Here is a 17,431-nt window from a genome sequence, read left to right on the forward strand (position 1 = left end):
CTGGTTTGGGCTATTCCAGGTTTACACAGGTGTGAGCAAGAGTATTATGCGGTGCATTGCCTTTCAGCCCGCCCAGAGGTCCCACCTACCTGAACACAGAGAGAGAGTTCCTGCCCCAGGAATGCATGGCCTGAGCAAACAGGCCAAATGTGGGAGGGCTGCTGGCCACAAGGAGTAAACAAGGGACTTGTCCAGTATCATAAGGCACAGGAGAGGCTGCCTTCCTTCTGAAGCTTCTGCCTGTTAAGAGAGCACCATTAAGTAATTAATAAATTCATGTGGGAAGGGCTCCCTGCCCCATGTCTTGTGCTGAGCATCAGAGTCACTTCCGGATAAGCTGTATGTTTCTGTGTGCAGAAACCCTGTGCCTGCATGCTTCTCATTGCACTTCTGGCAGGGTTTTATCTGGTCACTTCTATCACAACATATTAGATTTCTGGACTGAACTTACAATAAAAAAAAGAAAATATGGGGAAAGATTAATTCAGAGTTTAAGTGAAAATTCTTTGCAATGAGAGAAACGGGTTGTGTATGTACTGCATAACAACCACTCGGGTATGGTCTGTGTTGTTTGGCTTCAGTAGCATTTCCTCTGCCAAAGGCTGACTTACGTGACAAGTCAGGCAGTTTGGGAAGAGTGCAGGCTTTTGATTCAGAGTCATAGCAAAATCCTTCCGTACAGAAACGCTATGGGATTATAGCTTAGTTTATAGCTAAGAATCTAGAAATGCTTTTATATTTTGTGACTTCTAACTCACCTTCCGATTCTGGAGGACTAGTTATTTTTGATTGGGTGATGCTGAATTGTAAGGGACATCAGACAGTAGCCCTTTCTTTTTTGTCTTCTTTCTGTCTTGTCTCTGGCAAATGGGGACAGATTAGCTGAGGTTGAGTGACGAGGTCACTGCCCTCAGCTATCTGCTGTGTCCCCACTGCATGGTCAACTGAACCATTTGTGAATTAGCTGCTTAGCCACTGATTCCTACAGCACAGAGGTTTAAAGTGGGCTGAAATTTTTTATGGTTAACCTGTGTATCAGTTCAGAAGGTGAACCATGATGCAGAAGTGGTTCAGATGCTGCTGCAGCAAGGCTGGGACAGATGGTGTGGGACAATAATACTTCCTTACCCATCAGGCAGAGCTGATGCTAGGTGTCTTTTTGTTTGTGCCATCTGAGGCAATGATTAGGGCTTTTACTGCTCGGTATAATTTGTATTTGTCCCTACATAATCTATGTGCTCTCTCTCGCCTGAGAACTCTTGTAGCAATTTCATTCTCCACCTCTCCCCACTGCAGAGAGGGTTTCTGTGCCTGCACAGGACCCACGGAAGTCAGCAGAGAAACCAAGGGTGGGAGATTTGGCCATGCAGAGAGAGTTGCAAGATGACTTAATATTTTTTGTTTTCCAGTTTGAATTTCTGATAAGGTATTTTTCCTGGTTCTGTTGGAGCTTAGAGTATCCCAGGAACACTTATTTGTAAATATCACTCCTATATAATTATTTTTAAAGAGACTTGGCAGAATGAAGGAATACTTTTCTCTGACCCACTGGTCAGCTCAGTGTCTGCCCCCAGGCAGTATTCAGGATGTGTTTTTTTTATAAACATACCAGCCAACTTGCATGCATCTTTCAGCCTTTATTGTTTCTGTTTGTAGGGCACCTTTTCCCACCTGGAAGTGGGAGAAGAAGGGTGAGCTTATCCACTGCAGAATATACCTCTCAGTAAATCCTTGCATATTTTGCTTTTCTAGAGTTTGTGTTTTACCTTAATATTGAACACTTCTGTTTTAGAGCACATGGTTAGGAAAGCTAGCAGGGAAAGAGCACCTTTTCTTGCTGAGACCCTAAGAATTGCTTGTTTGAACTCTCCTTTCCCTGATGTCTCTGCCAGCTGGGCGGTGCTTTCATGGTGCTGCAGAGGGCTCAGTGCTCAGCAGAATGATTCCCAAGCAAAGCAGATTGTTGGCCATTGAATGGTGTGAAACCTTTCCATCAGTGAAAATCTTCCACAGTCCTTCCAAGCCATGCAGAGCAAGACCAGAAGTGCTGCTCATTTCCTGTGGGCTCTAATTCTCATGGCGCCAATGGGAGCTGCTCATCCCCTTTGGGGAGAGAATGGGAAACAGGAGGCCAGGAGCCCTGCTGGCGCCCGCTGCTGAAAGTCTGCAGAGGGGCTGGGTTTGCAGGATAGTAAATCATCTGGAGCAAGAGAGCTACGTTAGTTAATCCCAGATGAGGATCAGATCACCTGCCTCGCAGCCCAGACCATTTTCCCGGGACCACTGCACTGGCTCAGATCCTGTTGGCTCTAATTCCACCCTTTGTTCTATTTTTGTACAGTAGGTTTTTTAATTAGTAATTCTGTTGAATTTATAACACATTGCGACTGCATGTCCCCTGAGCATAAATAGAGCACAGAGAAGAAAGGAGGCAGTGATTTAATGCCAGATCATCGTGGGCCCAATTCATAAAAATGTTATACTTTTTATGTAGGAAAAGGAACGTCCATGTAGTGTATTTGGAATTCATTGAATCTTCTTTCTTATGCATAAAAGTTGCCAACTGCTCATTACTCACTGAAGGGATTCAAAACTCAAAAGAGGGCAGCGGCAGAAGAAAAATGAGCATGCCCTACTTAATGTGTAAAATTCAAATATTAAAAAAAAAAAAGAAAGAAAATCTGGCAGAGATACAGGGTAAGTAAATCATCTTTTTTAAAAAGAAACCTCTAATAATTACTTAAGTACAAGATCCATGGCTGATAACTAGTCAGAGCAAAGATATGCGCATAACCTTACTTCAGCTTTTAAACAGCGCTCGTGATTATTATTGTTTTAAACAATGGCAAGTCTGTTTTCCTAGCAAACTGTATACTTCAAACAAAACTTTAACATATTTATTGGGGGAGCTGCATGCAGGAAATAGATTATTAGGAGAGAAGATGTTCTTCCATTTACAGTGATCCTGGAGCAGAGAGTACAGAGAAAACACATTAAGAAGCACTTCACATTTTTCCTTTGCTCTAACCCAACCCAGACTTGTGCCCAGAAGAGACAGCCTCCTTTGATCATTACAGATCCATATTGACATGTCCCATGCCATCCTTCACTCTCTAATCTCTCAGCACTGTGCACATTGAACACATTGCTGTACACACACTCATTACCCTACCGAACAAGAAACCACATATACTGTACCAGAAACCACAACTAGACAAAAGTTATTGGTCAAAGATCATTTACATTCCTTTTTAGTTGCTTCTGCTCCCTCCAGAGAAACTCTGATTTATCAGGAGAATTAAGTTGTAGTTCCTTTCCTTTCACTTAGGTGAGGACAGGAGAGCCAAGGGGAGAAGCAGCAGCTTTACTTGGCTATTGTTTTTTCTTTTCAATTGCCTGACTTCCTAGCTCATTGTTTCTCATAGTGCATGAGAAACTTCTCTCTGCTGTTTCTTCTCACCCATCTTGGTACCCTTCCTGGATGACAGAGAAGGTGGAAGGAGAGAGCATGGCACACATGTTGTAACTCAAAGTGCGAAAGCCTTGAAGTGGACAGAGGTACAGCTGTGCATTATGAAATGCAAACCTGCTGTGTATCAAGTGGCAAAGCAGTACCGGCTCAGCACAGTGTAGTTCCATAGCAAGATGTGGTTTAGGGGTTTGAACTCTTAGGTGGGGAGTAGCATTGGTATCAGCGAGTAAAAAATTAAAGGATGCTGAGAGTTTGTTTTGAAAGCACTGAGAGTGTTAGGCAATGACCTAGCACCTCAACGGTGGTACTTCTGTAATGCAGTGTTTCAGCTGGAGAGCAGTAGTGTTGTCACAGATGCAGCGGCCCCTCTGGTGTGAGCTGGGCAACTTCTGGGTCCGTGTTCATGGTGGTTTGATTTGCACCAGGCCCCTTCTCACTTCTCCTCTAGCATGCACATCTCCTTGGCATCTCCCCTTTACTGACAGCACATTGGGGCAGTTCCTGAAGTTACATCTATGCTTCCAGAGACCTCAACCCTCACCAAAATACATCAAGAAATCTGGTGGAAGCGGTAGCTAGAGAAATAGCCAAGCATTTTTTGACTCTCAGGGCTGACTAGTACATAGAAATCCCGTAGCAAACTGTAGAAATCGTTGCTATTGGTTTCAGTGGGAGCAAGGTATAGCCTTTAATGAGGTCAGCTATAAGGGCATGGATTTGACATCAGAAGCAATTCCTGATATGCTTGTTATCTGCTCTCAGAGGAACCCTGGTGTGCTTTCACAGCCAGCAATATACCAAATCCAACAGCTTATTCTGGAGTTCTCTTTGGTTTTTACTAATAGGCAAGGTTCACAGACTAGACCAAAAGACATAATTATTGGGGACAGGGTCTAAGGTATGCCTCTGCACTCATTTTGTACTGGAGATCTTAGGAGAACTGCAGGCAACTCTACCCACCCCTCCGATTTTTGAAGGGGATGATGGTGTCTGTTGGCAAAAGGCACTGAGCTCTGGTGTGTTGTTAGGTGATGCATTTTGAAAGCATGTAGCTATCAGATCCAACACCCCATCCTAAGTCAGGTATGGCCAATTTCTTCCTCCCAGCCAGTATTTCCCTTGCACTTTGAAATGGATGCAATATTTTCCTGCCCTGCCATTCCCAGCTAGCATATACAGTTTCTGCAACTATTCAAGAGCTGCTGAATAGCATCATAGAAATGACCACATTTTAATGGTGCCCCAAGCAATTCCTGTCTATGAAAAGTTAATTTTAAAAAATTGCCTGGGATAAAAGTAGCTGTGTGAACATAAGAAACATATGTATTGGGCATCTGATTTGTATCTCACTTGCACAATTTTTTCACTGGATTGACCTTATTGCCCTCATTGAAGTTTACTAATAATTTATACAGATTAGAATCAGTCCATAAAATTATATATCATAATTATCAGCTGCTATAAATTGGTGTTGGTCCACTGAAGTCTAATTACACCACCTAAGGAGCTGACTCATTTGTTATGACTCTGTTATACAATAGACTGAAGCTAATTATACTGTATGTCTATGTATGCATCTTGGTGTGTATTTTCCGCCTTTCTTGATCCTCTTTCATTCCCAATTGCTTCTCCAATGTTTCCAATTACATTAGTTATTTTACTCCCTGTGGAAATAGTTGCCAAGAGACTCTTTTGGGAGCCTGGAATTAAGCAACAGTCTGGAGGCTTGATTTTGTGGCCTTGTGTTTGCTGTGATCTTGAGGTGTCAAATTGCCTACATTTTTACAAATCTAACCTTTCAACACATTTCAGAGTCAAATTTATAGCTGGATATATGCTTGTAGTTGATTCACTCTAACATCCCAAGCAAAGAATATTTCCCCTCCTATTAGAAAATGAGCCTTTGCTGAAAAATACAAGGAAACTGCATTTTTATTAGACCTGATGCAATGGTGAGAAGCAGAAACCCTGGATAAGACTTTTTTCAGAATAGTAGGGGAAAAGTGACTATGGACCGTCACTGTTCATCCCAGGCTCTCTCTGACTCTGAAGTGACCTTGCACATATACCACGCAGTGTCGTTCGGGAGCGGGCAGTGCTGCTCAGCCCTTTGGTGGGATCTGGGGTAAGGGCCTGCAGGCTGATTGCATCCCTGAACATGTTTCAGGCAGCTCTGAGACATACTTTGCTACCTTACCATATGATCCAAACTAACTTGTCTGATGACTGGTAGCAAGTTTCAACTGTTACTAAATCAGCTGGGGAAAGCTTCCAGAGATGGTGTTGGGTATGTGTGGTGGAGGTGTCCAGATAAGGAGAGCATGCAATCGGTACATCTAATGCTATTGGGAGTTTCCAGGAAACAGCCGACATGAGGCTCATTTGAATTTCTAGAGGCAGGGAAATTTAAACATAATGTGTTTAAATGGAGCTAACATTTTTCTTTTGCTCAAGTGTGCTGCAATCAGATCGCCATTTTCTTTACCTTGTTCTGCCTTAAAGTGCCTGCAGTCATTATATTCACTGATTTGTTCTGTATTAATTATAGTGGTGTGGCTTGCTAAGCAATAGGTACACGACTGTCCCAGCACTCCTGTTGCTGTAGGAATAATGCTGACATGACAGGTTAGCAGGAATCACTGTTCAGCTTCTGCGTCCTTGCCGGGTGAGACAGCAGCATTTCTGCAGCACAGGCCCCTGCATGCTGCGGGGCAGGCAAAGGAAGGTGTGGGGTAACTGCAGACAGCACACTCTCTGTGAGCCTTGAAGCAGGATGAAGTATATGAATGCAATGGATGCACAAACAGTATTAAAAAGTAATCTTATGCTTAACAGGGCTCTGTGTAGCACGCTGTGTTTTTAGTGATCAAATCCGTGTCCGTTGTGGTCATCTTCTCTGTCCTTCCAATCAAGGCAAATATCGTGCAATATCTATTATGGCCTGGAGAAGTAAAGGTCAGGAAGACAAACTTAAGTCAAACCTACCGTGTCATAACAGCTGTAGGACAGAAGAGTGCTTTAACCACTGCTCACACCTTGTTCTGCCTAGAGGACAAAGACAAAAACCAAAAGAAAAAAATGCCTCGCCTCATGCCATAGCCATTCCTCATCTGTTTCAATATGTGTTGTGAGCTCCATGGGAAGGTGAAAACCTCACGTTCCCCAAAAGAAGAGTTGACTTTTTATTTTCTTGGCCCATGTAACACCTTTCTAGTAAATCACCTCTGCTCAGGATCAGGACATCTCTGTTTCCTCCAGAAAAGCTGCTTCTGTGCCGTACTGTGTTCAAGCTCTGGTTTCACATGGTGAAATTATGGTATTAAAAAGAAGGATCTTCTGTCAGATACTTCTGTTTAGGTGAGCAACTGATAAACAGATTAAAGTTGAAACTGTGGGAAATATAGACTTGCAATTAAACCATCAAAGGCAACGTACTGCAGATTTTGTTAAATCCCCTGTTTTTTAACCAGGTGGAACCAAATCACTTTAGCAGAGAGATGAGGCTGTGGTTTTATCAGTGCAGCAGCAGCAAGATGCTGCCCTCCATGCAGACTGTTTACAGTCTTTTTCTCTGGTTCTTCTCTAGTTTCAGCTGCTTATACTCATTGTGTGAATTTATTAGTCACTTGTAATTTCTTCATTGATTTTTGTTAAACTGTTTCCTGGCTCATGATCTTGGCAACCTATTTCTGTTGGTGAAACAAGCTGGCTTGTCAAGCAGGTTTTCCCAATGACACAGTTCTAGTATTAACTCTCTCTATTGAGTAATGCTGCTTCTTATCCAGGATGAGATCAGACTTCATAACAAGTGGATCAAAGCCATGAAGTTTAGATCCAGAATCGGAGCTGAATCCAAGCATTCCTGAAATTTGAGGATGTTTGAATTGAGTTCTGGTTTGATGCTGCCATAGAGAAAGGCTCCAGCAGTGAAGTTCAGAGTTGGATTCGTATTAACTCATTAATTAAAGGAAGTTTTAGTCTTGTGTTTTGATGCTGGGTCCATCTTTGATAACCAATGGTCAAATATGATGAGCTCCTAAACTGCTCAGCGAAGAGGTTTAACACCTGCTGAGATACGTGGCATGAGATTTCCCCAGAAATGCGCTGTTGTATTTAAAGAACATAACTCATGCTGGCAGCTGGAGAAACCTGGTCAGTTAATAGATGGAAACCTAAGAAGCAGCAAAGGGCCAAATTTTTTATCAGAGTACTTCAATTCATATTAAGTGCTACACATTTCTGAACACTCTACTCAGATTTCTACCCAAATACCAAAGGGCTGTTATAGCCGTACCCATAACAAAGGCAGAATTACTGAAACCTCATGTGAGAAATGCTGTTCTTAAGATTTCCTTCAGTAGAGTTTTGCAAATGAAGTAATGTTAATTTGTTCAGATATGGTCCAAATGTTCATATTGATTTTGTAAGGTGTACACGCAAATATCTGATCTGTGGTAAAGGTAAAGGACTCATCACCCCCGTGATGCCCAGACCAATATGTTATGGTGTGCAGTGATGCAGATGATATTGCATTTCCCAAAAGCTTTTAATGCTACAGTGTGATGAAGACATCTAGATGCATGACTTTCTCATCCAAAACTTACATTTTATACCAGCACTTTAAAGAAACTCCTCAGAATCCATTGTAATAATGTATATTCAGAATCTTGTATTTTACTTATAGGCAAAGAATTATACCATTATAAGTGTTTAGTTTGTTTTTATTATTCTTTTTAATAGTGAGAATAACAGTTTTCCTATATAAACACACTTTTGCACTGACAAATATTTTTAATGTGCTTCAGACAAAAAGAAATACAAGTGTGGTAACTGTATAACTAGGATCATTCTGGAAAGAGCTGAGAGTTGTGTAATTGTGGTTTGGTCATTTATATTATGTAGGAGAACTGATAGAAACCTTTGAAACACTGAAGTTTTTGTCATGCCAGAGTTTAAATGAACTCTCTGCTTCCGTTCTCCATGCTCCGTCACCAGTGAAAAAGGAAGTTATCAGTAGACTTTTCGTGAAGTATTTTTAAAATATTTCTCACACACAAAGATTTTTTAATTAAAACCTTTGTCAAATAAGTCATCTTGTTTCTGTCTGCAAATTACAAGAAAAGCAACTATTTACATCATCGCTCCTGTAACAGAACTGTTGTAGGGACCCATGATCCTGTATGGGCCGATACTATTTTAACCCCATGAATACATCACTTCCTCTCTATAATTTTCCTTTGTTACAAAGGATTTTGTACTGAAAAACTTTGACAAAGTTGACCTAAATGAAAGGGGTTTTAGGAGGTAAATATGAGTTTCTATTAGTGTGGCCAGTATTTTAGAGGTTTCCAGCTTTCACAGTGACACACATGTTCATCATAGTTTGACTTTTACATTCGAGGAGATGTGAACAGCAGAAGAAAAGACTCTATGCTTACATATTTACCAATTAATGGTCTTTGTAACCTTAAATTAAACAGGGATGGCTTCTAGCATGTGTATTGGATTTCCTCTAGTGTGCACCTTGTCCATGCCACTTAAACTTTTTTCTCATCTGTAACTGGATCTAGTGACAGTTATCTATTGCAGAGAGATATCATGAAGATCCATTTCATGTTGTAAGGATGTTCCATCAAAAGGTAATTTCTAGAGCTCAAGACCATCAATACCTCCTATTGATTTCAGTAGGGTTTGCAGTGAAAGTAACACTGCATCCAATAATAATGTGAGGAGCGAATGTCAAATATAGTAGAAATATTGCTGGTTTTCCATCTCCAATGGATTAGTTCCTCCTTTATCAACCTGTAAAGATTACTGATTTGACTTCATTCACAATGAGCTATGCCAAACACATTTGAGACAAGCATCAGGAGTAGAAAGTTTCCACTCCTTCCTGTTTTCCTGGATATTTTAAATTTATTTTCATGTGTTCAGCATTGCTATTGCCACTTAAAATCAGAAGGAGGAAAAAAATGTTTAACATGGTATTTAGCTAATTGCCAGTCTCTGAGCAGGGCTGTAAATTCCAGCAGATGCACATGAAGGTAATTTGGGGTCTGTCCATATTTTTGTTGCTGAGGTCAGTGCAAAAGTATTAGAAGTAAATGTGAATGCAGTAAAACAGATACTTTTATTTTACTTTGTCTCTGGGGAAAAAAAAAGGTAGCTTAACATAAAAAGCCCTTTATTCTGAGACGATGCTTCTTGTGTTTATAAGATGGTTTATGACCTGAACGTATGCTACGTGTAGTATTCTCTAGATCCCTGAACTTTCGCATGATATCTTTGCAGTGGCATGTCCAAAAGGGTTGGGTGAGTCTAACAGAACGTGCTGGAGGTGTTGTCCTTGAAGCCTCTGTACAAAGTACCTGACACCTTTCTGTGCTAATGGGAGAACCTGTCTCTGTTTTCCCAGCGTGTTGTAACAACTTTCACTTCTGCCTAGTCCCACTTAGACCACGTTGCCTTGCTAGCTGCAATAGGAAGTTTTAAACAAAATCTTAAAATGCATGTTTATGCACAGTGCCAGGTTTCAAGTACAGGAGAGAATCCCAGTGCCAATTTATTACTAATTGTCCCTCCTGGCTGTGTCTGTTTGACTTCTTGGAACAACCAACCCTACAGATCACTGTAAATACCAATCTTCTTATACTTAAGGCATCAGGTTTTCTTTGATGTTACCAAACACGTTGACTCTTATCTTGGTTGAATGCACAATCCAGACACAGTTATCATTAATAATGTTGTGTCTGCTGCTTCATTATGGAGAACATAGCAAGTTGTTTCCTTTCAAAATGATAACTTCTCTGCACTTCAGTAATGATCAAGACTATTTGATTTACACTCTATTTAATGTTTAAAATGACACATTTACTTCCCTGAATCTAAAAAGAGAGCTGAGGCCCTGATCCTGGTCACACGTATGTATGTGCTTAGCTTGACACTCACAAGCCCCTTCCAGCGAGTAATATACATTAATAAATATGTGCAGGACTGAGGTCCCATGCTCCATTTGCTTGCACTGCTCTCCTTAAGGCAAGGATTTTTCTAATACATATAGTCAGCTTTCAACTCATAATAGGTCTGAGTCTCTTAGAGCTAACTGGCACAGGCGGATCCATTTAATTATCTATTCATGTGATATTTTGCCAAATCATTAGCTTAAGTAGAGCAATTCATGCAAGTAAAGGCTTTCAGGCAGAATCCAAAGAGTTAAAAAAATTACATGTACTAAATTTCATCATATAGAAGATTAAAAGTCATTCACTAAATTCCTCACTTTCTTAAACATAAAGTGTGATCCTCACCTGAAGTAAATTGGCATAGAGCTATAGAGCTATTGACTTCACTGGTGCCACTGCAATTAATAGCAGCTGAGCAGAAGTCCATTTTCCATAGAGTGACATTTTAGTCTGTTCATGACTCATTAACTTGACCACATACTCCCTGTGAACCTGATCTAAAACCTGTATCTCAATTACTTGATCATCCTAAAGAAAGGCTAATTAACAACTGCATGCTTTAAAAAAAAATAAAGGAAAGAAAGGAGATATATTTTTATGTTTTCCATTTGGCAGAGTATTATGTTATGAATAATATAATATGCATTTCAAGATCTTGTTAATTTTGATGTGATAATGAATGGGAATTCCTAGTGGAATTTTTTGTCCAGAATTATGAGTGGTATTAGCTCAACAGTTACATGATTAAGCAGTAAGACCTGCTGAGGCAGGCACTACTCAGGGATGATTGACTGCTTTAATTGATTGACATCCAGAGGTAAAGCCAAGGGCACCAATTTACAGATCGGGTCAATTATCTCCTGGTAATGCCCACTTGGTATGTCTTATTGCTATGCTAATATTAACTGTTATTGAAACATTTTAATGAGTTTTTAATTTAAAAGTGGTAAATTTAAAAAGGGTGAACATTAAATTATTCAACTTGAAATAATGGTAACAGAAATATTCGGCTTTGCTAATGGTGATGTAAAAGTTTTGTTGTGCATACCAATATTTCTAGAGATCATTTTAGTTCACCTCCTGGGGAAGGCGAATTCTGTTTCGCATTTAATGAAAATCCACAATGCGGCCGTACAAAATACCCAGGAATCACCTGAGCAGCTCCCAGAGTCTGGGAAATAACCACAACTGCCACATCCAAACATTAGGTGGAAAGGCAACCCAGGGAGAGGACCCTTCCTGTAACAATGTTAAAGGTCTACTTACGGAGGCAATGGAATGTGCTCAGAGTGGCCCTGAATAGGGGTCTCTATTAGGAAGGGAGCCAAGCACAGGGTTAGGCACGTTTCTCGTAGGGGAGAGACGTGTGTCCACACGAAGGTGGCACAGCCAGGCTCTGCCAGCCATCCACCCACCCACCCCTTCCCTCACTTTTGCCACTTGCTATTGTAGCACAGGCACATGGGAACCCAGCTCTGCTGTTCTTGACAAGATCTTGCTCCTGTAATTTAACCCAGTCTTCGTCAAGGAAGCTTTAATTTCAAAGAGCCCCATGGTTTTTACAGAGAAAGGGGTGCGAGTCCTCTGGTTCACTTTCCCACAGGCAGCTGCCCAGCAGCTTGCGGCTGCTTTTCTGCTCCAGGTTACCCAACAGAGCTGGCAAGGTAGAGTGTGTGTCAGCACTTCAGCTTGTGTATGCAGGAGCACAGGGAGATGTGATGAATTGGGTCTCAGGGGTGCACAGGGCTACTCTGAGGGCCGGGGCGGGGGCGGGGGGGGAAGGGGCGGAGGGAGAGAGAGAAACCTTCTGTTAAAGTTGCCGGGGGAAAAAAATATGGATGCAGTTACCATGTGAGCATGCAATGGCAACCAGGAAGATTCAGGGTATAAGTCCCTCTGTGAGCAATCAGTGGACTCCTCTAGAGCACAAGATCTGGTAGAAACAGAGAAGTAAGACACTTAGACATTAATTGAAAAATAAAGGGTGCAGATGGTTTAGGGAGTTACTGAAACATATTGAAACTTTTTTTTGTGGAGGACATGGAAAAGAACAGCTACATGGGTTGTATCCAATGGACAGGAACAGTCTTTTACTTGTGTAGCCTCAAAGTAAAGTTTTAGGAGGGCTTTTAGGAAGGTAAACATCAGCATGGTCATGAAATCTTGTCCAAGGTAAAACAGTGTTAAACAGATCTAGGAGATCCTTCAAGAAACAGTATTAAGAGCACAAGTGCAAAGTGTTCCTGTGCAAACAAAAGAGAGGAAGGATAGTAAGAAACCAGTTTGGCTAAATCACAGATTTTTCACTTCAACACTAGGAAGTGTGTGCCTTCAAACACTAGGAAGAGGAGAGAAGAGTAGCCTTAAGTCCAAAGATTTGTAAGTGTAGTGGGATACAGTTGGACAGACCAATGCACAATGCATTGGAGCTGGGACATCAGTGGCCTGATGAATTTCCATGTAGTTCCTATAATAAACTAGAATAATCACAGGGCCTCTGGGCATGAAGGTTGTGTCGCAAGGCTACAGCATAGAAAATACAGTGTCTTTCACCAGAGGAGAAAGACTAGATGTTCAGTGTTTTAGTAAGGCTTTTGACATCATCCCATGCGTTATTTGCATCTGAAATCTAGGAATCGCTGAACGGTCAATTGCCACTGAATGAGGTAGGGGCCCTGGTGATGCAGGATGCAGAGAAGACAGGGTTACTGAATGCCTTCTTTGTGTCAATCTTCACTGCTAAGGCTGGCCGTCACGCATCTCAGCCCCCAGAAGAGAGAGAAAAAATCTGGAGTAGGGAGAACTTCCCCTTGGTTGAGGAGGATTGGGTCAGTAAACACCGACGCAAACTGGTTCCTCACAAATCCATGGGCCCTGATGGGATGCAGCCTCAACTGCTGAGGGAGCTGGTAGATGTTCTTGCCAAGCGACTCTCCATCATCTTTGAAAGGTTGTGACAGGAGAGATGCCCGAGGGCTGGAGGGTAGCCAATATTACTCCAATCTTCAAAAAGGGCAAGAAGGAAGACCTGGGAAACTATAGGCTAGTCAGACTCACCTCCATCCCTGGAAAGCTGATGGAGCAGTTCATCGCGGAGGTCATCTCCAGGCACGTAGAGGAAAAGAAGGTTGTCAGAAATAGTCAGCATGGATTCACCAAGGGAAGATCATGTTTGACCAACCTCATAGCCTTCTGTCATGTCGTGACTGAATGGGTTGATGAAGGGAAAGCAGTGGATGTTGTCTGTCTTGACTTCAGTAAGGCATTCTACACTGTCTCCCATAACGTCCCCACAGACAAGCTGAGGAAGTGTGGGTTAGATGAGAGGACAGTGAGATGGGTTGAGAACTGGCTGAATGGCACAGCTCAGAGGGTCACAATCAACGAGGCAGAGTCTGGTTGGAGGCCTGTCACTAGTCGTGTTCCCCAGGGGTCTGTGCTGGGTCCAGTCCTGTTCAACATATTCATCAATGACCTGAATGATAGGATAGAGCGTAACCTCAGCAAGTTCGCTGATACCAAGCTGGGAGGAGTGGCTGATACACCAGAAGGCTGTGCTGCCATCCAATGAGACCTGGACAGGCTGGAGAGCTGCGCCGAGGGGAACCTAAGGAAATTCAACAAGAGCAAGTGCAAGGTCCTGCACCTGGGGTGGAACAACCCCATGCACTGGTACATGTTGGGGGTTGACCTACTGGAAAGTGGCTCTATGGAGAAGGACCTGGGAGTGCTGGTGGTCAGCAAGCTGACCCTGAGCCAGCAATGTGCCCTTGTGGCCAAGAAGGCCAATGGTATCCTGGGCTGCATTAAGAGTGTGGCCAGCAGGTCGAGGGAGGTTATCCTCCCCCTCTACTCTGCCCTGGTGAGGCCACATTTGGAGTTCTGTGTCCAGTTCTAGGCTCCCCAGTTCAAGAAAGACAGGGAAATACTGGAGAAGGTCCAGCGGAGAGCTACCAAGATGATCAGGGGACTGGAGCATCTCCCTTATGAGGAAAGGCTGAGAGACCTGAGTTTGTTCAGCCTGGAGAAGAGAAGACTGAGGGGGGTCTCATCAGTACTTATAAATATCTGAAGGGTAGGTGTCAAGAGGTTGGGACTGGACTCTTATCAGTGGTGCCCAATGACAGGCCAAGGGGCAATGGGCACAAGTGGGAACACAGGAAGTTCCACCTGAGTATGAGAAGAAACTTCTTTCCTGTGAGGTTGCCAGAGCAGTGGAACAGGCTGCCCAGGGAGGTTGTGGAGTCTCCTTCCCTGGAGACATTCAAAACCCGCCTGGATGCGTTCCTGTGCCCCCTGCTCTGGGTGTCCCTGCTCAAGCAGCGGGGTTGGACGAGATGATCTCCAGAGGTCCCTTCCAACCCCTACCATTCTGTGATCCTGTGAAATTGGTTGAAAAGCCATAGTTGCTAGCAAAAGAAGGGCGGGTGTGGGTGGGTGGGTGTGTCGGGGGTGTGTGTGTGTGTGGAGGGGGGCAGGTGTTAAAATTAGTGGGTTTTTGTGGGAGTCTGCTACAGGCCCTGTTTTTTTCAATATTTTCATTAGCTTCATGGATTCTGTAGGCTGTTGTATCTACAACACTGGGCATGTTCAAGAAGACATCCAACAAGTATCTGTCAGGCGTGATACAGAGCAGTTGATCCAGCCTTCAGGCACAAGCATGAACCAGGTGACCTCCATGGTCCTTCCAGTCCCATCCTTCCATGCCTCCTAACAAAATATTTTAAGCTAATATGCCAGAATTTAAACAGGAATGGCCAAGACAGAGGAAAATATTCCTTTCTGCCAACCCTATTATATGGGCTGTAACCTCTAGCAGAAGGGTGGGAGGAGCAAGGGATGCAGTAACATCTTAAATCACCACTGTAAGACTCAACAGAGCTCATTTGTCAGCAAGTCTTGACAGGAGAGTCCTAAAAGAGCAAACAGGACTAGCAGGTCTGCAGACTAGGTGTTTTTTTCCTTGTTCTTTTTTTCCCCCATTCTCCTTCCATTTACTCTCTCTATCAGCCCTTATTTAAGGGAAGACAAACTCATTTATGCTCAAGTTCAAATGAAACTTTCCAACTTAGAAAGTTTCATTGAGTACCAAATGATGCCAAGCAAGCTGGCCCATCCCTGGCTCCTTACGCGACTCCTGACCCTGGGACCGGCACAAATGCTGGTTATCAATCTCACAGGCGAGGGAAAGCTAAATGAAAGATTGAGGGAAACATGCATGATGACTGACTAGCTTTGCACACCCATTGAGTGTTGCAGGTTGCTCAGTCGTACTAATAGTGTAGCTGTAACATTAGATGTAAATAGCTTTTACGTTATTGGGGTTTGGGGTCAGTACCTCAGACTGTCCATATAAAAAGACTTTTGCAGATGCAGTGTGGGAGCCAGGGGACTTGGTTTCCTAATCACCTTTCTGCTTTTTGGTTTCCCTAACTGGGGTGGTGAACGTTCTCCAGCCCTTGTGAGTGCTGTGAACTAGATAGTTGGAAACAACTGTTTGAGAGCTAAGGATTTAATCGTGCTACAAGGGTTAAAAATGCTACTGATAGTCTTATCCAAGGCTTGAAATACATGTTTATACAATGTACAATAAGGACCCAGAGTTACAAAAGAGATAAAATATGCATCTAGCACTATGCTGAGTGAGGACTGTATAAATAAAAGCTCTAAATAGTTTTAATTCCTTATGTGTGTTTTCAAAATACACTTTGTTAATGCTCTTCAGTTTGGAATAACTTTTATGGGCAAAGGATCAACAGCAATGTGAAGATGAATTTCACGCCCCTCTTAATCCATGCCATGAAGTTATTCAAAAGTCAGTGAAAGATCAGTTCCAGTTCAGCCCACACTGATGCCCTGATCTGTGTGCTGTCATCAGACAACGGTGAGTTTGGAACATGCCATATGGGAGCCTGGCAGATGTTGCACAAACTGCCTTTTCCTTCCTGCTTCCTGGGCTTTTGTCAGTCATACACTCTGTCATGGCAGCATGCAGTAACGGGATCATATCAACCCCTCAGTAACTGCTCTGACTGCTTCATTTTGCCTATTGCAGTGTTTGTTGTTTTCCGTAATCCAGGCACATATCAGAAATTATATTGCAGTGTTTTCCCTGTTGCTTCTGTTTATAGTAGCAAGAGTTCACTGGCAACAACTATTGCCAGTGGCTTTGGGGACAGGTAATTTTCCAGAGACTACAAAAACCCCTCTAATGTTCCCTCAGGGGGTGGTTAAAAGAGGATCCATCAAAACACACAGTATTTTGCCTTTTCTGACTGCTTATTGATGGGGGAACGTCTTGGTGGTGTTTGCAGGAAGGCACCAGTTACACTAACCCATGCACCAAGCCAGCCAGAAGCCACCCAACGCTGTGCAGAAAGTCATGGTCAGCATAAAACTGTGCCTGAGCTAATAAGCCCTGCTTAGATTACTTTCCATTAACATGACTACTCAGCATTTATATTAGATGTGGTGGCATGAGTATGAGCAGAATGGATACACATCCACCTGGAGAGGGGAACACAGACTTTACTAAAATCCCTCTTTTGCTCCTTGTTTCTATCATTGTCAAGGATGTACTGATTTCTAGAGGTGCAACACTTCTTTCTGAAGTCAATTTCTTTTGCTCACCAAACTTACAGGTTTACTTCTGTGTTTCACCTTCTGAATGGAAATAGACTTTCTATTTTGCCATGCCTCTAAATCAGGACATCATCTTTGTTGTTGCTTTTTGTTTATATACAAATGGGCTCCAAATAGCTGTGTTCATAAATGCAGCTACTAAGCAAGGCTGCTTCCAAATGCACACTACTGCACCACTGGGTAGCTGAGGTTCCCAAAATATAGCACATTGTAAGAACCAGCAAAGAACTGGAGGATTATTTAAAGGGACACATCACTTTCCCTAATCGCCACTTTCAATTTTGTAAATACACAAGACATTAATAGGTACAAATCTGTACTGAAATGCATAAATATCCTGGGCTGGGCATCTTGG

The sequence above is a fragment of the Phalacrocorax carbo genome, chromosome 8 (assembly GCF_963921805.1).
Source record: "Phalacrocorax carbo chromosome 8, bPhaCar2.1, whole genome shotgun sequence".
Taxonomy (NCBI): Eukaryota; Metazoa; Chordata; class Aves; order Suliformes; family Phalacrocoracidae; genus Phalacrocorax; species Phalacrocorax carbo.